General features: G+C 41.0%; 1 protein-coding gene and 1 long non-coding RNA gene across 3 annotated transcripts in view; one reads left to right on the top strand and one right to left on the bottom strand.

The window, feature by feature from the left end:
* The window catches only part of BEND5 (BEN domain containing 5), a 1,596,389-nt gene that overhangs the window by 370,681 nt on the left and 1,200,602 nt on the right, over positions 1-25,106 (top strand). The window lies entirely within an intron of this gene.
* On the bottom strand, positions 468-9,072 carry LOC133387675 (uncharacterized). The gene is made up of 3 exons (XR_009763533.1): positions 8,843-9,072; positions 7,486-7,558; positions 468-2,793 (listed from the first exon to the last, which is right to left on the bottom strand). It is a non-coding gene; the product is annotated as an uncharacterized LOC133387675 (long non-coding RNA).

Raw genomic sequence — 25,106 nt, 5'->3', positions numbered from 1 at the left:
TCCTCCCTTTGTTCATGTCACTTCCTGATTGGCTGCTGGCTCCTGTTCTGCAAGCCTGCGTGGTCATTAGGAAGGTGCATGTCTGATCCTTTCCCTTCAGTGTGAATGAAAAGCACTGTGTTTGCAGCTGGCTTTGAGCCCCCTATGTGGATTGTGCAAACAGAAAACGAAGGTAAAAGCAGCATTTTTACTATGATGTTTTGCTCCCATGTGGATAAACCCTGAGCTCTTGGGCACCAGCCTGCCCCAGGCATGCAACACTGTGCTGTACAGCCCAACCCCCTTCCTGATACAGGCAGTGTGGGGCTTAAATAGGACAGCTTGCCCCACCTACCTCTCGCATCAGTGCTCATGCTATGTGTGCTGTTCATGCATGCTTACCATCAACCAAGATGGAAGCAGAGGCATCCACCCCTTTAGGGATGCCCGTGCCACCCTCTTGGGTGACAGTAGGCATGTGTACTCAGCACATGGGGCATACACACTGATGCACTAATGCAACAGGTAGGTGGGCCAGGCGGTCTTAATGAAGCCCACACTGCCTATATGGGTGTGTGTATCTGGGAACTCGTGATCCGTGGCATTGTCAGGAGCCAATACTGCTATGGATCGTGAAGCAACAGCACCACCTTCTCACCCAAAGGATGGGCCCCTCTGGGCTGCAGGGACCCTCAGTCAGGGCTGCACAAAAGATAAGTCCGCAACTACAGTGGAACTTCTCCCTCTCCTCCTCCTGCATGTCCCCCAAAGCTGCTATAGGGATTACTCCAACCCTCCAGAGTGGATACGAGGACAGTATGGAGTGGGAGGAGGAGGAAAATTATGTGGCACTTGTGGAAGTTATTCTGCATACAACAGTGTTTAGTTGGCTACAACCCATTGTTTATACAAGTGGGTCTGGCAACCAGATGTTGCAGTGTGAAAGATTCTAGCCACTCCCCCCCTTGAAGTCAACATTATGTGCCCACTGAGCATGTTCAGTGTTCTCTGAGGATGGGTTATCTTCTTAGATCCCCCCCTAAAGTTTTTTGTACTTCTACAAAATCGGGGTTTCCACAAGCTTGCTGATACCTCCCTCTTGTGAGTGGTGCCAGAGCTACACAGAGAACTGCTGTCTGTATTATACAGGATTATTCCATTTACTTCATATCCCCAACTCTCCATTAAGAACAACTTTTTTTACATGGTAGTACTTAATAGTTTCCAGTGATCAGTGATTCTCTAATGCTAGTCACCAAACAGATTAATAGCTGTTTCTACTGATATGTTTTTGATAAGATTGTATAATCTAGAAAAATTGTATCTGTGGTCAGACAGCTTCACATTTTTAGTAGTAGGAGAAGACCTTAAAGCAGTCTGAAATGGTACTGAAAATCATTTGCTGAGCTATAAGAATTTTTCCTATCCACATACTTTGGAAACTTTCCCAGAGGAATAATAGATAAGTTAACCGAGCACTTTTTTTAATTCTGCAAAGTGCACTCTTCCTTATAATTTACTTAATATAAAATTTTAATGTACTGCAGTTTACTGAACAAATTGCATTTAAAGTATTTTAGAGTTAGCAAAAGAGTTCTGCTTTGGTAGCCAGTTGGACTTTGTGATTTGATTATCCAGATAACAACAAGCAGTAGCAGAGTTCTCTCAGTAAGTTTAGATTTGTAAAGGAACTTCCATATGGCAAAGTCTGAAAAGGATGTTCCATTTGCTGCCTCTTTCCCTATCCTGGGACCAGGTTTGAGGGAGAACCCTTAACTCAGTAGTGGAGCACCTAATTTCCTGCAGAGGGTGATGTTCCAGTTCAGTCCCTGGCATCTGCACCTATCTTGTGAACTGTAAAAAATGTCAAGAGAACTTTAAGAAAACCCTTTGCACACACACAGCCCAATGATCTCTTCCTGCAGACTCCCAGCTTGACACCACTTCCTGGAATGGCCATGACATGTGGTCCCATGGGCATTCCATGAAATGTTGTTACACTGTGAGCCTTTGTAGAGAGAGCTTCAGGCCCTTTGAGTACACAGGGGGCTTTTCTAAAGTTTAAGAGCCATAAAGACCTCTCAGCCACATCATACACTTAATAAGTTAATTAACTTATATTAAATAAGTTAATTAATCTACAGTTAATAAGGCAAGAACAAACACACTCTTCTCAAGGACATCTTCAATTCACCCCCATTCTAGTTCTGATCAAAAGGAAGATGATTGCCTAAGCAAGATGAAAATCTGTAGGCCCTGAGTTTTGGGACTGATAGGAAGATAGGGCAAGGAAAGGTCAGGGTCTTGGACAAGGACCAAACTGCTAATTCAGGACCAAGGTTAGCAGTCCTGCAGCTGAGGCAGAAGATACTTAAATTTTCTTAGCTGTGTCTTGGAGCACCTGGCAGAGCTTTGTAGTCTGGATAGTCAAGATGGAAGGTCCACCCCTGAGTGCTGCATCTGGTCATTTAAAGCATCAATGTCTTTTCTGGCAGGTTTCCCCTCCCCCTCTTTTCTACGCTCTGGAGGGACATAATTAGGGCTTTTCTGATCCTTCAAGGAGTCTATGATCCAGTCATTTTATAATAATAATAGTAGTAGTAGTTGTTGTTGTTATTTTGCACCCCAGTCTTCCTCGCAAAGGAGTTCAGTGGTAGAGGTGTCTCCTTGGAATTCAAAAGACAAGATGCAGGCTGTGGCGCTAGCAGATCAAATTGGAAATAGCAGGGATCTGTCTCCTCCTTAGGGCAACTGTTGTAGGACTCTGTATCTGAGGATTCCGGTTTCAGGACAATGGTAATCCCTCTCAAACGGCTGAAAAAAAAGTTGAAATATTATAGCACTAGTTTCATCCATGATCCTAATATTGGGCTCCAGAGGATGATGCATATGGGGTTGTTGCCTCCTAAACACCCCAGCAGCCATTCATGAGCTTGGCAGTTACTGAGATGACTTAAGCAGACAAATGTCTGTTCCATACGGCGTAATTATCTTGGTGTGGCTAAATGGAGTTCTAATTTTACAGTGGACTGTGGGTTGGCTTTTCTAAAAATTTTCAGCAAGCCTTAACAGTCTCTCTCTGCTACCAGTATAGATTCTTGGAATGCCTGAGCTGATGTGGAATGTGTGTTCCAGAAACAAATATAGCTGTTATGACTCTCTCTGTATAGGCTCCCAGTGATTATGAAATTTTCTGATTCAAATTAGATGCATTTTTTATTTTTCATTGCATGTTGTGCTGAGTGAGCAGTGTGCATTTGATTCTGTTCTATTCTATTTATTTGTCTTGCATTTAGCCAAAGGCCATTGCATTTGATTCCCAGAGGGAGAGTGTATCAGCCTTTACCAAATAAATAGCTGTTTTAGAAACAGTTTTAGCTGTCCTCCAATGAGCAGCAGGATGAATATCACTGAAGTGGGGCAAACTGCTATTCTTAAAGTGACGTTTTTGTCTCTGTTCTGTTCATAAAAATTCAGGGTAGTGTGATGCAATGTTGCTGATATGGTGGTTTGACATCCTGCTGGTTTCATAGAATGCATCATTAATATACATTAAATTCTTCTAAAATGCTTTCTTTTCTACATGCAGCTGCTTACTAACTGTAATGCATATCTTTCTGCCCTTCTCCTCCCTTCCCCAGCCAATATTTTTCTCACTTATCTCCATGGGGAAATTAATATTTCTCAACTTCTGTATATTGAAGTCAGTGCGCTGGGAAAAAAAAGACTTTCAGATATTTAGAAATGTCACCCATTGCAAGAGTCTTTGGAATTAATATCTATGCAAAAGGTGGTGGAATGAAGGGTGAACAGATTGGAGAGATCACAGCCCAGTAAATTCTAAAAACCTGCTTTTTCTTTGTTTTAATGGAAATTTCAAAGACTGGATAGCAGATGAACAGTGAGATAAATGGGAAGTCTGAACTAGTTCAGTCTCTCCCCTCTTCCTTGCTTTCTGCACATCTTCTATATGTTATACAGGCAGGGCCTCTGAGAGGAATTTTATCAGGGGGTACAAAGTTTCTTTTGGGGCCCTTCCCTTCTCCATTAGTCATTGTGTTTTTATCCACTATGGTTTTATGCCATGAGCTGTAGCCTGTAAGGTCAAAAAGGGTATGGAAGACAAGAGAGGGGTGGAGTGGAGCGCTCTGTTAATTTTCTGCATTTCAGGCCTTATGCTCTTATACTCCCTCCACGATAAATATAAATAAAATAAAGAGGATCAGAGATAAGAAAGCACATTTGATTTGAACATCTTTGTTTATGCTACAATACAGATAAAGAGAAAGAATTCACATTGAAACACAGTAGATAAACTTACTATTTACTTTAAAAAAAGAGCTTTCCTGGCCTTTTTTGTGAAAAATTTCAAATCACAGCATGAAAATTAATTGTTCTGGCAATGTTTGATTCAATACTTAGCCTGGCCAAATCCACAAGGCGTTCCTGAGACATTGTAGACCTTAAATAATTCTTAATTAGCTTAAGTTTGCTAAATGACCTCTCTCCAGAAGCTACTGTTCCTGGAATTGTTAATAGTATTCTTAAGCTAACACAAACATTTGGAAACAGGTCACCAAGTCTGTACTCTGTTAACAAGTTCAACAGATCTAATGGCTTTAACTATGCATTTACAAAATTTGCTTTATGTACTGAGGGTAAATGTTCCATTTCTTTTCCAAAATCATCACCATTAAGGTCAGCAGGATATTGCTCTGATAAAGCTTTTCTCTCCACATCACTTTCGGACATGGTGAGATATTTCCACAAGAAATCAAATTTTTCTGCCAACTGCTTAACAGCATTGAAGCAGACAGTTAATCCTGCTATAACATTGTCTACCAAAACGTACAACACACACTTTCTGAAGTAGGCCTCTTCTGGAGTATCATCCGTGTCATTCATTTCTTCCAAGTTAGCATCAGGTGTGCTGTTGTCATGTGGCCTTGCCCTCTTGCGCCTAACTCCATCACATCTATGGGAGAGTTTTATTTCTACATTTAGGTTTGACGCAACCAATTTGGCTTCATTCCACATGCATTTCCAGTTCTTTCGAAGTTTTGTCAGCTCTGTGAGGAGAGTTTCTAAGTTTGCTACTTCAACATCCAGTGTGGCATCTCTAGCTTGGATGACCTTGTTGCACATATCTATGCCAGCTAATATTTTGTACCACATGGCTGACATTAACACACAGGCAAAAGATGTCACATATAATAAAACTCCATGGACTTCATTTCTTGTTTTGGCCGTCAAATTTAGTTCTAGGAAGTCTTCCAGTGCTAATTTAATGCCAGGCAAGTGAGCTGCAAAAGGCTTTACACATTCAACATGATCTGACCATCTTGTTTCAGACATATCATGAAGAGAACAACCAATACAGTTTTGTAGTAATTCCCACCGCTTAGCACTGGAACTGAACAGGTGGTGCACAGTTTGAATTGTTCCGAAAAAGGTTATTGCTTCAGGTATGCATTCAGCAGCAGCATTTCCACATAAGGTGAGTGTGTGACAACCGCAAGGTGAAAAAATTGCTGTTGAGCATTGTTCTTACATTTTTGCTTGTGCGCCGTTGTATTTTCCAGCCATATTTGCCCCATTATCGTAGCCTTGAGCTCTACAATCACTGAGAGGAATAGCATGTTCTTTCAATGTATCAGTTATCAACTGAGCAATTTCTTCCCCTCTTTTGTTGCTACAATCTGCAAACTTGAGAAATCTTTCTTGAATCTCATACTGCGTTTCTTTTAAAAGTACGTATCTCAAAAGAAATGTTGTTTGTTCAATATGGGAAGAATCTGGTGTGGAATCTACTATTATTGCAAAGTACTTTGCAGATTGCCTCTCAAGCAAAATGTGTTATTTCACAAGATTCGAGCATTCTACAATAAATTCATTTTGTGAGTCAGGGGACAAATAATGAACTTGAAGCCGCTCACTCCTTTTCTGTGACTCCTGTACGCTTAGCACATGTTCCTGAAGGATGGGGTCCCACCTGGAGAGCAATTCAATGAGTCCTAAAAAGTTTTCATTGTTTGAATCACCAATTCGATGGGATGAACCAGTAAATGCTAGACCACGTTCTCCCAAGAAGAGTACAACATTGATGATACACTTTAAAAGGTTGTACCATTTCACAGCTTCAGTTTTGATTGACGCTTCTAAGATGATGTCAACTCCTGTCTCAGACAGCAGGCGCCTTTCTAGTTCTCGCCAAGCTAGGTAACATTCTCTGTGACTATTGCCTTTTTCATGTTTTGGGATCCTGTAGGAAAGTTTCCACCACTTCCCATTTGAATCCCAGCCTTCAGCAGATACCAGTGCAGACTTAGACGCAGAAGTGCTAGTCTTGACTGTCTTGTGCCAAAATAATCGACATGGAAAGCAATATAAAGCTTGTTTCTGTTGACTCCAGACAAGCCAGTCTCTTACATGTAGTTCTCCATTAGTGCTTTGAAATTTCAATATGCTTTCTGAGAACACTTGATTGCAGGTGTCTTTTGGGAATGTTTTAGGCAGAGGGATGTGACCATTCGTAACATACTTTTCTATTTCCTTTTGAGATGGAAACTCGGTTGTGATACATCCAATGTCAAGGCCTACATTATGATTACTCCTCTTATCTTCCAAATTCACTTCCACATGCTTCTGTATGTCTGTTTCTTTCTGTTTTCCATTTTCATTTTCTGCATCTGCCCCTTCATCAAAATACTGTGCATGATTACCCAAATCAACTGCTCCTTGTTTGGGGATGAGGTTTCCAACAGTTTCTTCTTGCTCCAATTCTGTAGGTGAGTTCAATGAACATTTTTTTGAAGCCGCACTTAATCCAAATTGAAAGAGCGTTTGTTGACCCCTTTTTTCATTTTCCTCTCGTTCTTTCTTTTCTTTTCTTTTCTTTTCTTTTCTTTTCTGGGCTCCTGATTTGTGAGAATACATTTTGGAGAGATGATTTTCTCATCGTGATAGGGTTTAAAGGTTCACACTGCTTACCTTATATGAGCCCTCAAACTGCATTTTTCCTTTCATACTAAAGGGGAAGGGTTAAACTAGCTTCCTAATGACCACGCCCTCTTAAGGTCAAAGTATCTCTTCCTCTTGTTACCTTGGCCACCGAGCATGCTCAGTTTCTTCCAGAGTAAGTTTCATAAAAAATGAAAAAAATCCTCAAGTTTGATTATTTGTATTTTCAGAATCCAACAGAAATACAAATATTTGTTTGAACAATGTTATGCTTTTCTGCACAAATTAGGGGGGAAAGAAAAAAAAGCACCATTTGTAGCAGGCTTGCAGAATGGGAGCCAGCAGGAAATGACATAACAAAGGGAGGAAAAGGGAGCTCCCCTCCTTTGGCTCCCAGGCCCCCTTTTTGACCCTGGGCCCAGGTAAGATGTACCCCCTGCACCCCCTCTCATGGGCCCTGCCCCCCTCTCATGGGCCCTGTATACAGGTGCTATTGTAGAAAGAAGCCTCTCATCAAATTTATGCTTATAGTTGAAAATGACTCACCTGTCCAGCATCTGTGGTAACAAAGGCCCTCTTCAGTCTCAGCTTTCTTATTCCTCTTTCATTTAAGAAAGAACTCCAGAAAGAATAATAGTTAATAGCAGTTTTAAATTTGTTTTCATTTTTTTAAAAAAATTGTTGCCATTTCTTAGTATTACATCAAAACTTTTAACATAGTAGTATTTCAACATTGCTTAAAGAACCTTGTATTTCTCATCTTATGTGTTACAAAACAGAAGTGTGTTCAGACATGCTCACCAATGCAAACCTAGAGGAGGAAAAAAGCATAGTCCTTATAGGAAGCCATCATAAAAATCCATTAGAAAGTGAATTTCTCTAATCCTTAGTAGGAACTACTTGAGTTGCCACGCCAAACGCAAAATTTCAAGGGAAATTTGTGGATTTCTGCTTGGGTGGCGAAATTCAAGAATAGTAAAGGGTAGATATGTGTGTTTTAAAATAGCTAGTGAACTTTTTGGGGGATTCTGCACATCTCAAGTAGGTACAACCTATCATTGCAATAGCGGTTTCTGGAGAAAATAGGCAGTAAAATACTATTGCACTCATATTGTGCTTCTTGGCTTTCCAGAGGCATCTGGCTGCCACAGTGGGAGTAGAATGATGGACTAGATGGGCCTTTGGGCCTATCCATCTGGATTCTCATTCTTATGAGTCTCCCTCCTGTGAAAGTCAAGAGGCAGTCATAAAAGCAGGTCCTTGTCAAAAACTGTAATTGCCGTGTAGTAGAAGTAGTTGTTTGCAATACACTCTTTGGAGGATTTCTGTTATAAAGCTTAACATTCTTTAGTTCTGTGTAAATTTTCACCAGAAACAACAACAAATTAAATGGTTATTCACTAACAGGCAAAAAACCTTGCCGTTTAAGAATGTACCTATAGCCCACAGTTATTTCTATCAAACTTTAAAAAGCAGGGAAATTGGGCAGCTATAATGAATGCACCAGGGGAGCAGGAGACCTGACCTCCTCTCTGAGATATTGTACTGCCCTACAAATTGGTCAAAATGCAAACACCATTTCGGTTGGTCTTTCACAGTCCAATCCACTTCCTGTGTAGCTTGGAAGAATTTGGTAACATGTGCCTCTTATTTATTTTTTTCTCAAAAATGCACATTCCATGGGTGTATCCCTATTTAGATGACATCCTGTTCAGACTATCTTTGTGCCAGGAATATCTACACAGTAGTCTTGTGCACACTGGGATGTCTAAAGGTTCATGGGGTTGTTCTCAATTGGAAGAGTTCTCTGGACCCTATGCAACACCTAGAACACTTGGGAGTGATATTGGATATGGCTCAATTCATGATGTTTCCCAACAAGAGAGAAGGCAAAAAATCTTACAGCTCACAGGATATGTCCTAACAGTTTCCAAGGTAGACCTGATGACTCTGGCCCATGTATTGGGCATGATAGTGTCATGGAAAAATCTGGTGAATTGGTCTTGTTTTCACTCTTGGCAGCTGCAAAAGACTGTCTTGCCCTTCCAGGACCTGATAGTAGTATGTACACATCAGTCAATCAAGATCACAGACAAGGTCCAAGGAGAAATGAAGTGGTGGCTGGATCCATCAACACTATCAGCAGGAGTAGATCTGGAGATGCCAAACAGGATGACAGTGACTACAGCTGAAACACTATTCTGCTGGGAAGCTCATCTCGGACCCAGTGTGGTTCAAGGGAATTGGTCTAAGACAGAACTGAAGAAGACCATAACTTGGCTGGGGCTGAGGGTCATAAAGTTTGCCCTGAAAGTGTTCCATTATGATGTCTAAATACATCCTGGTGAAGACTAACAATGTTTCAACAAAAGCTTATATTTATAGGCAACGAGGAACCAGATCAAAGGCACTCAACTCAGAGGCCAACAATTTGCTGACCTGGGCAGAGATGTACCTAGTCTCTCTCTGAGTGGAGCACCTGGCTGGAATTCAAATACAGTGGTGGACTGCCTGAGCTGACCACTGATTCAAGAGTCAGAATGAGCCCTCTCCTCAGTAGTGTTCTAACACATATATAACTGTCTAAGTCTGCCAGCATTGGATTTGTTGATGACCCAGGAGAATGCCCTAGTTCCACAATTCTTTTAGAGGTTCCCTTATGTCGTGGAACATGAACAATAAATGCATTGGAGGTTCTGAGGCCACTGAATGATTCCCTCAATCCTCCTCTTGCCATAGGTCATATAGAAGATCAAGATAACAGGTGCAATGGTAATCTTATGAGTCCTCACTCATGGCTTCCAAAACTCAGAAACATGGCAGAGCAAAACTATTGGAGATTACCCTTGCAGAAAGGATCTAGTAACACCGGATGCAGTCCTGCATCCTCACCTGGAACTCTTCTGACTGACAGCCTGGAAGTTGAATGATGATGGTTAGAATAGATGGGCTATTGAGGCTAGCTGCTGTGCATATTTCCATCATTCAGATAAGTGTACTTAGTGACTTGGAAAACATTCCTTTCACAATACAAGGAGCCAGAGCTGCAAAAATCAAGGACATACTAGGTTTCTCACAAACAGGGCTGGACACAGGTCTTAGCATCAACACTATAAAGTACAACTGGCAGTTCTTAATGGCTTCCTAGGGTGTAAGGGTCCTTTCCCTCTCACTTGTTTCTTGAAGAGGGTGGCTCTCTTGAATCAACCTACAATCCACAGGTTTCTCATGTGGAATTTGAATTGGGGGATTACGGTACTTATGGGCAAGTTTATTGAACCTCTGGCCACTTGTTTGTTAAATCTACTCACACTAAAGACATTTTTCTTGGTGGCCATAATCTCCACCATGTGAGTGTTGGAGTTAAGAGCTAGGAGTTAGAGTTAGGAATGCTGTGCTCCAATCTCCAGTTGTGTATTTTTCACTGTGACAAAGTGACTTTCAGGCAGATCTGGCCTTTGTTCAGAAGGTGACTTTGTTCTTCAGTAGTGCTCAGGAAATAATTTTTCCTCATTCAAAGTCATTCATACTCGTTCACAAGAGCACTGCTGACATACCTTAGATGTTTGTAAAGCACTTTGCTTTTATTTGAACAGATCAGCAGTTTGCAGGAAGTCTGAAGCCGATTCATTTCTTTAGATGGCAAATCTATCGGAACGAGTTCTCTTAAAGCTACAATTTCTAGATGGTTAAAGGAGCACATAAGGAAGCAGCTGCCAGGGGAAGATTCAGCCTATCCTCTGAGGGGGGTGGCCATGCCTGCGGCATTCCATGGGATCTACCCTACTGACATTTGCAGGATAGCCATGTTGGTTTCCCTGCATACTTTCCCTAAGCACTGTAGACTAGACAAATAGAGTTGTATTCAGCTAAGTCCTACTCAGAGGACATTGAAATTACTGAATCTAAGTTAATAGCTGTGTCTATTAACTTCAGTGGGTCTACTCTGAGTAGGACTAGCATAGAATACCACCTATACCTTTCAATTGCCACATCCTTTGACAGAAAGGTGCTACAGAGGGTAGTTCCACAGCCCTAAGCTGATTCTGGAAGCCCACTTTTAGCATTACTGCTCTGACATATCCTAAGGTACAGGAATGGCTTCTGGAAGCCTCAGGAGAAAATGGAAATTTCTTTACTGTGAATTTCTGTTCTCTTCGTCTTTTGGAGGATATTCCATTTGCTTGCTCTTGTCACGATGGATTCTTTACAGCTTCTGCCTTCACTGTTCATGCGGGGTGGTAGACAAGGCTTCCTGGGAGATGCTTCTGTTCTATCCCATAACTGATTTTTTTAAAGTTTTCAGTTTTGTTCTTAACATTAGTCCTGCTTGGTGTGGGTGTTAGTTTGTTGCAGGTTCTGTAGGGGTCAACAGGATTTACTCATTTTTCAGTCTGTTTTGGGAGGTGAGACATTCCTTCCTTCCCCCCGCCACCCTGAGCATTACAATGCTACCTCCAGAAGAAGGCACTATCCTGTGTTACAGGAATGCCATCTGGAAGGCTCACAGGACAGAAATTCACAGTAAGAGATTTCCATTTTCTGGAATAACTGGAGTAGCTTTTCTCAGATCCTATTCAAATTTTCTGTTCTGTATTAGCAATAATAATGGTACCCTATCAATAATCACAATGAGAACTCTTTCCTGTGACTTCACTGGCATCAGAAATAGTTTATCACCAATGAGAGGAATTTCTTTGTGTTGTGCACAGCTGTTTAGATTAAGTATAATTTAATTCAAAGGTTTGATGGTTTGTTTTTGGTAGTTGAACACTTTTTCCCCACTGCAGAATTTTGTCAAGGTAATATAAAATCTGTAAGTAAAAATGTTTTTTGTTTGTTTGTCAAATTGCATGTTATGCTTATCTATAATATTTCTTAATAAAAATAATGAAGAAATGCAATTAGCTAAGCTGAGAAAATCCCTTAGGAAAAGGTTGTACACAAGTAATTATGATTTAAGACAAAGCTGACACCCTTAAAAATTCTGTTGTCCTACACTATATTTAAATTTCTACAGGTTTTGAGGTAGGTGTTTCAAACATTATAGCTTAATTAACACGCTTTAGGTGAAGAATAGTACATTTAGTCCCATAAATATAGAGCCTATTTTGATTTGATTTGATACTGTTGATATAAGTCCATTTGTGACCAAAATAACCTTTGATCTGGCGTTACTTTTTTTTTTTTAATTGTAGGCTTACGTTCTTCTAAGACGTTGCTTTGGTCCTTCATGTATCTTGTTCTCCGCTGAATCTCAAAATAATTTCTTGTTTTTAACATACTGACCTGGTTTACATGGTTCACGTGTAATGCAAAGCCAAACTATAGCTTATTGCAAATGAGGAAACAGATGCATTCCCTGAGTGAAGATCACAGCCACAATGCCCCCCTCCCTGGTCCTGCTGCTGCCATGCTATCCAGGTCTAAGCCATGGTTTGGCTTAGTTTTACAACTGAACCCAGGTTCAGCTTGCTCTGGATCCCTGTAAGGATTCTGTTAATCACAAGTGTGTGTGTGTGTGTGTGTGTATGTGTGTGTGTGTGTGTGTGTGTGTGTGTGTGTGTGTGTGTGTGTGTGTGTGTGTGTGTGTGTGTGTGTGTGTAGAAGAGTGGGATAGAAATATTTTAAATAAATAAATAAAAATAACTGGTCAACCTGCTTTGGATGGGTTCGTAATCAGGTTCATAGTCTGAAGGTGCTTCTGGATCCATCTCTGTCACTAGAGATCCAGGTGACCTCAGTGGCTAGGAGTGCCTTTTGCTAGCTTGGGCTGGTAAGAATAGCTATGGATGTTTCTGGACTGGGATAGCTTGACCACTGTTATCTATTCACTTATAACCTCCAGGTTGGATTACTGCATTGTGTTCTCTGTAGGGCGGTCCTTGATGTTGGTCCAGAAGATTCAGTTGGCATAAAATTGTGGCAGCTTACTGGGATAGGATATCACTAATATGTTACCTGCTGCTGTAAGAATAACACTGGCTACCAATTAGCTACCAGGCTGAATTCAAGGTGCTGGTTTTGGTATATAAGCTTGGGACCAGGATACCTGAAAAATCGTCTCACCCCTTATATACCCAGTCAATCACTGCGCTCGGCAGGTGAAGGCCTCCTGCAGATACCATTTTATTAGGAGGTCCATTCCACACAATATAGGAATTCGTCCTCTAGTGCTGTGGCATCTATCCTTTGGAATTCTGTCCCCTTAAATATTAGACAGGCATCACTTCTGTTATCTTTTCAGTGCCTACTGAAGACCTTCCTCTTCCAACAAGCCTTTTAAGTAGAGACTTACTTAAGGAAGACAGGATATAAATTTAAATAATATTAATATAACTGGGCTGGGTACATTTTTACATTGACAGTAGGCTAAACAGATTTAATAATAGTAGCAAACTTCTATCGTCACTACCTCATTCCCTTTTTTTGCATGGGGAAGGATTTTTTGTTCTGTTCAAGTATAGATAGGTGTAAAACTGACTTATGCCAGGGACCAGCAGTCAGATTCCTCTTTGATGAATGATGGATGACTCTGAACCAGAAGGGGAAGCATGCACAGGGCTAGCCGCAGAAGTGCTGCTTTCAGACGAACAAAAGCACTTCTGGTCATGACTGGTTAAAGCTGGATCTAGAAGCATTCCCAAACTATTAACCTTTGATTTCAAGGGGAGTTCTACCCTATTTCTGATTGAATCCCTACTCCTGGGTTAGCTGTTCTATTGATCGGGAGTACCTCAGTCTTACAAGGAGGAAGTTTCAGTTTGTTATGCCTCTACCTATTATTTGCTCAAGACACCAGTTCAGAACTTCAGCAGCTTCCCTGGAATACAAAGGAAAGAAGAGATAGAACTGGATATCATCCACATATTGATGACATCATATTCCATATCCCTAGAAATCTCTGCCAGTGGTTTCAATCAGATGTTGAAAAGCATGAGGAGCAGAATAGAACTTTGTGAAACCCATAGGCCAATACTGAAGACATCCCTCAGAACCACCTTCTGCAACTGTTCCTCCAGGACTAGTACTACTGTACTCAGTGTCTCCAATCCCCACTCCTGCCAGACATTCCAGAAGGATACTATAGTTCATGACATCAAAAGCCATTGAGAAATCCAGCAGAACCAGCAGGGATGCACTCCCCCTATCAAATTATTGGTGAAGATTGTCTAGCAGGGTGAGTTGGTAATGAAGGCTATTTCCATCTATTAACTGGGCCTGAATCCCAATTAAAATGGATCCAGAATATCAGCATCATCCATAGGGCTCTGGAGCTGAGAGGTCACCACATGCTTGAACACCTTGCCTAAACATGGAATCTTAGAGATTAGCTGGAAATTATCCACTATAGTGGGGTCAAGGGAGGACTTTTTCAATAATGGTCTCACTACTGCCTCTTTTAAACTTTCTTCAACTACACCTTGATACAAGGAGAAATTTATCTATCCCATCAGTCACTTGGCTAGGCTGCCTCTGGCAGATTTTGTTAGGCAAAGGATAGACCTTCCCAATCCCACAATTCTGCTCACATCTCAGACTGCACAAGCTGAAATGTATCCAAAGTAACTGGACAAGCAGGTGTCAAAAGTACATCTATATGAGAATGGCTACATAAAATGATCATGAACAATGTACCAATGGGTATGGAATGGGTAATAATATCAGAGGAGCACCAGTCATTTATCCACATAATATAAAAATTGAAATTCAGACCAGCACTTAACATGACTGAAAGTGCTCATGCTTCAGTTATGTACAAAAATACACAACCTTGTTTTTCTTTTTCTTTTTTCGTCTTTTTCCCCACCTTCACCAGCAGACCTCCTTCACCATGGGAAGAGAAGAGACCAGACAGCACAGACAGAAATTTTTACAGAAGATAGACCACCAAATTGATACTCTAGAGGAGCTAACCAAAGTATCTGGCTGTTAGGATGGGCTATGTGCATGGAATGGACATTTGTTTCTAAAGAAACAAAAGAAGGTTGAAGGATAATTCCTTATTTTTGAAGAAAGCACAACTCTGTTGGCCATCTTTTGGCTGAGGATAAGCACAACATTATATATGTTTCTTTTTCCATTTTTGTTTTAATGGTCAAAACTAAAAGCTGCTCCTGTTTATATTCTTCATTTTCCCATATGGTTTTTTTTAAAATGATCATATAATTGAAATTAGACATAAAAGTGTTTATTTGTACAAATCTTCATGGGGCTTATCTGCTTCAATGCCTTCTTCCTCAGGATTCTGCTCATGCTATTCCACATCTGGGCCCTCTTCCAGATCCTCATCTTCCTGCTACATTACAGGTGAGAAGAGAGGCTGGTCAGTTGCAGTGGCAACTCAAATAACAATATCTTGCTACTGTTGCTTCTTGTTAAAAAAATCATCTCAACATTTCAAGGCAACAGGCAAGTTCTCCTAGCACGAAAGAAAGGGCCCAGTTCTGCTAAACATCCTCTCTGAAGAGACTCTTAAGGGCAAACAGAACAAATGGTAAATTTATAAAGAAATGGCCACCTTGAACTACCAGTCATCTGTAATGTTAAGCCAGCTGACTACTGAATTATAATACTCTTAAAATATTTTTACTCCAGCATACACACATATGCCTACAGCTCCATTTCAACCACCTTAAAATTGAACAGTCTGTTATCTTCTGGCTCTGAATCAAAGTATAAAAGAGCAGAGACTTCGAACTGTATCATCCCTGCTCCACTCTTTTCATTTTCATCACTGGACATTATTGTAGAATTGTGCTTTCAAGAGTTCTTTGCAGGAGAGACAATATGGTCCTTCTCCTTCTTGCTTTTCCTCCAACATTTCCAAGTGAGCAGACATCATAGTTTGTCTCTGAAGGACAAGGAACGAGCCAAAGTATGTAGTTGTGCAGTACCTCAGACTCAGTCTGATTTTTTGAAAGTGCTTGTTATTGTTGAACGTGTATTTAAACACTATATTAAGGCCCATATCTTTGTTCTCTACCTCAGGTCTTGCCACACCGTCTCTGTCTTGTGTCCAGCCACTATCAGGAGCAGAGTAATTTCTCCCACTGTTGTGCTCTAGTTCTTGTGGGCTTTTCAGATGGACATAGCAGGCCCCTCAGCACATATGGTGTGAGTACTAGGCTTGAATCCTAAGAGAAGTTAGGTGAAAGATGTTCATGGAATGAAAGCTTTCTGGCTCTTCCCAGCTCAAGCAGACCCCCTCATTCCCAAAAAGCTTCTCTGAAGAGGTGGGAAGGCCTTCCTGAACAATGTTGGATGGGATGCAGGGAGCTGTTGGGGAAAGGGTTGTCATCCAAAATTGGGCATAGATCCTAAAGATAATTAAATAAGTTCATGGAAGGAAAGTCTAAGATTCCATTCTTCCTTAGACAGTCTCCATGACCCACGTGACATTGCTCATGAGTGTCTTCTGACCTTTTCACTTGGTGACAATACAACCTAAATGCATGCTAACAATTGTCAACTATTTCCAAATTATCAAATGGCTGCTCATTTGTTCTGTTAGGTGAGTCCTTGGAAAAGTTGACAAGAGACAGGATGGCTTCTGCATTTGCAAGGCTCAAACAATGATTTGAGGCCCTGTGTATTATCTCTGACATAATTCACTGTTTGTGAGCTGGTCTACGTGTAAGCTGTGATCTGCACCTCATTGTAGAATCTGGTCTTTAAGCTGCTTATGACCTTATCTGCCACCTTGAAAGCCTGAAAAGTTAACACTGAGAAAATGCCTTCAAGGAAGGCAGTTAATAAAAGACAGAAACCTTCTCCCTCAATATACAAACATAGGAGAATATCTACTGCATTTGGACACACAGTGCCTGTCAGTTGGCTCTCATGGGTTTCCAGTCCACCTTTATATTGTACATATCCCACGCTATAAACTTACACATACACACTCCATATGTACAAAACTTTATCTTAGTTATTATATATGTCTTTTTTCCCCTTTCAACATGGCTGAGATTAGTCCTCAGGGTGGCTTTCAACAGCAAATATAAAAACATCAAAACTACTAACAGATAACAGTAAATGTAGTAAAAAGAAGCAATAACACAACTGCAAGGAAGAAAACTACTGAAGGAACATTAACATACATCAGTATACATAACTATGAACAGTTATATGCATACTTCTCAGCAGCTGGTAAATCACCTGGACCAAACAGCTCAAGTAACACTCTCAAAGGTTCCTTGAAAGTCTTTTGGCATCCTCTTTAAAAGAAAACATGGGAGTATTCTGATAAATTCTCTGGGGAAGGAATTCCATAACATGGGTATCATTACTGAGTAAACCCTGCTGTTCAACATCTGATCAGTAAAGGTTTCAGTGCAGTGTCTCTTCTGGTAATAAAAGAGCACAGAGAGGATGTTATGGGTGAAGGCACTCCCAACGGCATGGAGGATCAAGGTTGGTTTAGGACTTTAGTGTAAAAATAAGCACTTCAAATTGTGTTTGGAAAATTATGAGCCAGTGCAGTTTCTTCAGTGCATGTATGATATGCTACAATTAGCCTCCTCCTACTTATATGCAGATGAATGCACTTTCAACTAACTGAAGTTTTCAAGCAGACTTCAAAGGCAGCCTCATGTTATAGTACTCCAGCCTGGATGTTACCAAGACATGAATGCCAGTGACCAGTTTGTCCTTCTCCAGGAATAGCCACAGACACACCACCATATGTTCATGAAAGATGTCACTCAGGTTCCAGAAACAGCTCAATCTAGGAGTACCCCATTACTACACACCTTCTGCAGAACACAAGTCATCTACTGCTCCATTAATTGGACTACCCATCAACATCTCTATCTTGTCTATATTGAGTCCAACTCATCCAACTCCCCATAGTTTCCAAACACCTGTGATTTCAGAGTTACAATATGTATGTAACTATGAAGTTCTGAACAGAATTCCACATGCTCTTAACCCCATAGGAGCATGAAAAAGTATAGATTGTTAAAAAGAGAATTTATTAAATAAGGAGATCTCAACAATCCAAGTTAGACTGTCTAAACCTCTCCTGAGAGCAAGGTGTTGGTGCTCATAGTGCACAACCTTAAAACACATAAGGAGTATCATTGAAAAGAAAGCAGGTACTCCAGCTCAGTGTAAATATTTTACCAGCCACTGTACATATAGGATGCCCTTCTGCACCCAGATATGCTTGCTTAAGGACTATTTAACTGGGTGTACGATTGCAAACCTTAGAATATACCATGATAAACTCAAAATTGTGTGCTTCTGCTGGCTTTCAATAATGGCCTTTATGTGAATCTCAACGAATATTGTGCGTGTACATGTATTGTTTTGTCTCTCTTCAGCTCCCCTTCATTTACCATAATTTTTTTGCAGGCATACTTGCACAGATAAGATCACATTCATTCTCCCTTTCTAAGCATTCTTAAAACAGTACGATTGTTGTCATAGTGATACTGTAATATCATGAGAATGGAGATGAGTCTTTATTGTAGGAGTAGGAAGAAAGGAAGTAACTGAGTTGTATTTAAATGCATACACAAATAGGATTACTGACATTTGTAGACAGTGTAAGATAACTTATGAATGCATTAATGGTAAATTAATGCTTGATTAAATTGTGTTTTAATTTTTTCCCCAGTGAGAAAATTATTCTCTAGATAAAATGACATAAATCCTAATTTCTATGTGCAGACAGTGCAATTCTTTCCAATTAAAAGCATACATGAATTGCAGGCAAATTTGGGAGCCTCCATATTGCCTTGTAACACCTCTTCCACTATGATTGTAGCTGTAATATCAACAGAGATTATGTTTGCAAGGATAAAAGGTAAAGCAGCTAGCTTCTATGTGGTAAATGCCGTCATGACGGATGGGATCCACAGAGGCACACAACTCTTGCTGCCTACAAGCCAGAACTTTCACATTTTTTGACTGTATCAGAGACCATTGTGATCACACACCATGAGCAGCCTTTTGGATCGCAGCCATTAGTAGTAGTAGTAGTAGTAGTAGTAGTAGTTCATTCTCATAATGCATTACATCTGCTGTTAATAAAAAAACTGGGTACAGAATATTTCAGGGGCCACACGTGTAGAGATTTCATAGCTCAAATATTGGATTCATACTGAGCTTTCAATTGTAACAATTACAGTTAGAAATTGGGCTCATTCACACGGCAAATTACTGTGAGATTGGTGCTACGTGCATCCCCGTTTAATCTGCATGGTTCACACGATGTTGCAGGCAAGCAGAACTATGACACAGCCTTCTTTTAATCCATAACCCAATTTGCTGATAATGCGAAAGTGACTTAACCTGCAGCTTAATCAGCTACTTTCACCTTGCTCTGTCCTCCCGCATTGGAGTGCTGTTTGCCTGCTTCACTCACTCCCCCCTCTAATCAGTTTTGTATCAATTGCACCCCCATGCTCTCCAGCTCCAGCTGGGAGAGGCGTGCAGTTGACAAGAAACAATGAAACCGACAAAGAAAAAAAACATTTTTAATACGAAGTTTAGCTCCCGTGTGAATGAACCCATTGTGTAGGCCAGAATAAAATTAAGTGACCTACAGACACTTAGCATATTCTTTTTTAGCCTTCTCACAAACCCGAGACCAAACATCCAAGGGTGCAATCCTAACTCTGCCTGCTGGGGCTTAACATAGCAGTGAAGCCACTTCCACATCGGCAGCTCTATCAAACATGACTGCTGGGGCAGAACGTGGGGAGCAGGCAGATCACTGTACAAACCTGAAGTTGACTTAGCGATTAGGCCTATGTCAGGTCTGATGCATCATGTGATGGCTGTGGGACTGGCTGAGGATCCATGAATCCTGGGCCAACTTAGCCCCTCCTTGCCCAGGGCTTTCCACTGGCAGCTCTCCTGCATATTTGACAGATGGGGGTTCTGTGCCATCAGAGTGATGCTGGTGTAACTCTACAGGCAGAATCCTTTGGAGGCTGGCAGGTTTGGGTGGAGGGAAACCTCTGCCCAATACACCCTCCCCCCAAAAAGGGAGTTGGATTGTTTTGTAAACTATTAACATTATTAATCTATATTTTTCTACTGGCAAATACTCCTCATCTTGGATAACCCAGTACACTTACCAAAATACTTATCTGTTACATGCATATTTTGATTTCTTTTTTCTCACATTCTTAAAAAAAAAATTATTGTTAATGAACATAGGTGTGGAAGTGACCAAACAAGTATATTGTATCACAGATACTGTATTATACAGCCACGAGAGTGGATTTTTTGCATTCCGCAATGTTAAATTGAAAATATCCCCCATGCCATTCTGAGGCTTCCCATAAGCTCATTTCAAAACAAAACCTTACAAAACTTATAGTCCTGAACTCAGAAATGCTTGCTTAACAACCCTCTCAATTTTCATGGTGATACACAAAACAGTCAGAGAGAACAGAGAGTTCAGAGTCTAAAAACAGAGGGGGGGAAACCCAGAGCCCTTTTGGACTTTTTTCTGTCAGAGTTCTCATAATCTGTTGAAATTCATTAAAAATCAGCCATATTCACAAAGGACCTGGAATCCTATTACTGACCTTGCCCTATACTCTGACCTTCATCTTCTGCAGTTTAAAAGTTTAAAAAATGCCTGGCTGATTTTTAATTAATTTAAGAAACTTAACATTGAAGTCTATTATAACATCGGACACGTTCAGTAAGAACCAACTGCCAGTGTTCTAAAAGCCAGACTCACAGCTGTTTGGCTTGCCTAATCAGATGGCCACACCCCCACCAGACCTTTCTTTGACTTGAGACAGTCATGGATTTCCCCAAAGAATCCTGGGAAGTGTAGTTTATGAAGGGTGCTGAGAGTGGTAAAGAGACTCCTGTTTCCCTGACAGAGCTCCAGTGGGCAGAGTGGTTTAACAGTCAGCCCCTCTTCTGGGGGTTGTATCTCTGTGAGGGGAATAGAACCTCTACTAGCAACTCTCAGCACCTTTCACAAGGTACACTTCCCAGGATTCCTTGGAGGAAGCCATGACTGTCCAAAGTGAAATAAAGGTCTGGTGTGGATGTGGCTAGGGATAGCTTTGGCTTAAATTTGGGTGGGAGGCTACATGTGTTTGCTGTAGAATAAAAAGGTGGGGGAAATGCTGAAAAGCAATGTTACTGTTCACAATGTTTTCCTTTCGTAAAGAAAAGGGCTTCCCCTCTGCCTAGTGCCCACCCATCCAATCTCCTCTCCTCCTAGCCTCCCTGCCCCTCGCCTGGCTCAGTGTTGGACTATAAGAACATAAGAACATAAGAAGAGCCTGCTGGATTAGGCCAGTGGCCCATCTAGTCCAGCATCCTGTTCTCACAGTGGCCAACCAGGTGCCTGGGGGAAGCCCGCAAGCAGGACCCGAGTGCAAGAACACTCTCCCCTCCTGAGGCTTCCGGCAACTGGTTTTCAGAAGCATGCTGCCTCTGACTAGGGTGGCAGAGCACAGCCATCATGGCTAGTAGCCATAGATAGCCCTGTCCTCCATGAATTTGTCTAATCTTCTTTTAAAGCCATCCAAGCTGGTGGCCATTACTGCATCTTGTGGGAGCAAATTCCATAGTTTAACTATGCGCTGAGTAAAGAAGTACTTCCTTTTGTCTGTCCTGAATCTTCCAACATTCAGCTTCTTTGAATGTCCATGAGTTCTAGTATTATGAGAGAGGGAGAAAAACTTTTCTCTATCCACTTTCTCAATACCATGCATAATTTTATACACTTCTATCATGTCTCCTCTGACCCACCTTTTCTCTAAACTAAAAAGCCCTAAATGCTGCAACCTTTCCTCGTAAGGGAGTTGCTCCATCCCCTTGATCATTCTGGTTGCCCTCTTCTGAACCTTTTCCAACTCTATAATATCCTTTTTGAGATGAGGCGAACAGAACTGTACACAGCATTCCAAATGCGGCCGCACCATAGATTTATACAACGGCATTATGATATCGGCTATTTTATTTTCAATACCTTTCCTAATTATCTCTAGCATGGAATTTGCCTTTTTCATGACCTGGGAGACCAAGGTTCGAATCCACACACAGCCATGAAGCTCACTGGGTGACCTTGGGCTAGTCACTGCCTCTCAGCCTCAGAGGTAGGCAATGGTAAAACCACCTCTGAATACCATTTACCATGAAAATCCTAATCATAGGGTTGCTATAAGTTGGGATTGACTTGAACGCAGTCCATTTCCATTTTCAAACATGATTGTACAGAAATAAATCCCATTGAACTCAAAGTATGCAACTGATCAAACCCACCCTCCCTTCTCCTCCCTCCTATCCCCTCCGTCTTGCCCCTTCCCTCCCCTTCCTTTCCCCTCCCTCCCCATCCCTATCCCCATCCCCTTCCAATCCCCTCCCCCTCCCCTTCTTCTTCATGGTCAGTTTTACCTATCTTAAGCATGATTACACAGGAGTAAATACCACTGAACTCTATAAGCATGCAAATGATCAAACCTCCAGTCCCCTCCCCCTTCCTTTGCCCCCTCAAATCCACCCCTTCCCCCTCCCCTCCTCCTCCATAGTCCGTTTTACCTATCCTAACCGTGATTGCATAGGAGTAAATCCCATTAAACTCAATAAGCATGCAAATAATCAGACCTGCCTTTCCCCTCCTTCCCCTCTCCTCTCCCTTCCTCCTCCCCTCCCCTCTGCCTTCTTCCTCCTCCCCTGCCCACTCCAGCCCTTCCTATCTCCCCCCAGTCAGTTTTACCTATCCTAAGCATGATTGCACAGGACTAGATCCCACTGAACTCAATAAGCATTTAAATGATCAATCCATTTTCTGCAAACTTGCACAGGATCCCATTTCTTACCTCCCAGATTAAAAAGCAGAGAAATTCACTAATAGGCAAAAAATCTTGTGGTTTAGGAAAGTACCTATAGCCCACAGATATTTCTATCAAACTTTAAAAAGCAGGGAAATTGGGCAGCTATCGTGAATGCACCAGGGGAGCAGGAGACCTGAACTCCTCTCTGAGATATTGAACTGCCCTACAAATTTGTCAAAATGCAAACACCATTTGGGTTGGTCTTTCACAGTCCAATCCACTTCCTGTGTAGCTTGGAAGAATTTGGTAACATGTGTCTCTGAGCATATGGTGAGTGGTGGCAACACCTATTGTCAGCCCAAATAACAGAAACAAGACATGTCCTGTGCTGATCTTGTTTTAGCAGGGAGGAATCAACATTATTGAAACAGTTGATGTAGTTAAGATGGTCACTTTAAATATGTCTGATTTACTTTGCAATTTTAGTGAAGTTTCCTATAGGAAATCATGTTCTATTGTTTATATTTCTGTGAATATGTGACGTATAGCAACACTTTGCAAAATTTACACTAAAAAAACTCCAAACATAATTGTGAAATAACTGCACTGACTATTCTGCAGAATAGTCTTCAGGGGACATGAGGAATGTCTCAGTTGCACAAGATAAAACAGTGGGAGGTGAAATATATTCTAGCAAAATTCTAGGTGTGCTCTATGTTTTTAATTGACTGTGCCACCTTTCCTTAAATGAAGTGGTTTAAACATAGCAGGATGAAAACATGCATCCTCTTTTTCCCAACAGCTAGAGACATTGCTGAAGTAGCAACATATTGGAACCAGTCTGATTTTACATCAAACTGCAGTTTCAGATTCCACTGTTAGAAATAGCACATAACCTCCAGTTTGAAACACAAAAGGCTGTCTTCACCATCATATGACATTAACATTAGCTTTGAAAATAAAAAATAAATTTTATACAGATTTCTAGGATGAATAATGAGGGAAATAAAATTTTCTAGTTTAGATTCTCTGTAGAAACATTAGTAACATAGGAAAGAATTAAAGTAAGAAAAACACCAAGAAACATACAAAATATAATTCCACTCACCATATGCTCAGAGGTACATGTTACCAAATTCTTCCAAGTTACACAGGAAGTGGATTGGACTGTGAAAGACCAACCCAAATTGTGTTTGCATTTTTACACATTTGTAGGGCAGTACAATATCTCAGAGAGGAGGTCAGGTCTCCTGCTCCCCTGGTGCATTCACTAGAGTTGCCCAATTTCCCTGCTTTTTAAAGTTTGATAGAAATATGTCTGGGCTATAGGTACTTTCCTAAACCGCAAGGTTTTTTGCCTATTAGTGAATAGTTGGATAAAGGGGGAGAGGACTTATATGTCCTGGTATTATGTCATTCATTTGATAGTAGCATAGGGTATAGAAAGAAGAAAAAAGGAGCACAGTAGAATTGGTGCAGAGGGTGGCCTACAATGCATCACCCACAATTTTTACATTATGACAATTAGTACATTTTTACCAATGTTCATGTCTTAAGCCACCAAGGGGCAGCATGGTACAGTGAATACTGTGTTTGGGTTGGATGTGAGAAATTTAGGTTCAAATTTACTTGAATATCATGTAGATGAGCTGATTACTTTGGCCACAATCCAGAGAACTGCATTACTAGTTTTGTATCCCCACTAGAGTTTGGGGCTTATGTTTCTCTAAAGCTACATAGCAAACTGTCTTTTTAAAACATGTATGTGCATGTTTGTGAAAAGGAGTTTGTGGTGTGGTGTTCCAAGCATAGGAATGTGAAAAACAGGCCAGAGGTCCTGCTTAAAGTAGGACTTTAACAGTGGTCTATATCTTTCTTTATCCATAGGATTGTTGCAAGGACAAATGAGAGGAGAATTGCAAATCACTTTGTACAGTAGAAAAGGATGTAGAAATGGCACCTCTTGAAAATCTTGTCTGTTGCAGATCCTCATAGTACAGTAACAGTGTAACTACTGCATTTTAACTTAAACACATTCTGTTTTCCTTTATTATACTACAACTAAATAACTGAGGTAGGGCTCATTAGCCATGCTGACTGAGGATGCCTTGCAATTCAGTAGGTGCTAGTATATTTCAACTAACAGCAATTACCCTCCAAGGCTTTTTTTTAAACATGGAATAGTAGGGAGGGAGAAGAGAAGAACGGAGCCAGAAAGCACTTGGTCCATATACACCTCCCCCTGAAACCCAGCAGCTTTTCTGCAAAGGAGAGTCTCCCAGCATTTGTTAACAGTACAGCCTGTTGTGATTGGTCACAACTCTCAGACAGACTTTTTTCCAGTCTTGCTATCTGAGATCATTTGAATCAAGTTTGAACCTGGCTTCTTGTCCATGTGAACAATGT

Source organism: Rhineura floridana, chromosome 6, assembly GCF_030035675.1.
Source record: "Rhineura floridana isolate rRhiFlo1 chromosome 6, rRhiFlo1.hap2, whole genome shotgun sequence".
Taxonomy (NCBI): Eukaryota; Metazoa; Chordata; class Lepidosauria; order Squamata; family Rhineuridae; genus Rhineura; species Rhineura floridana.
Note: the sequence above shows the minus strand (reverse complement) of the source record. Positions and strands in the feature narration are given on the sequence as shown.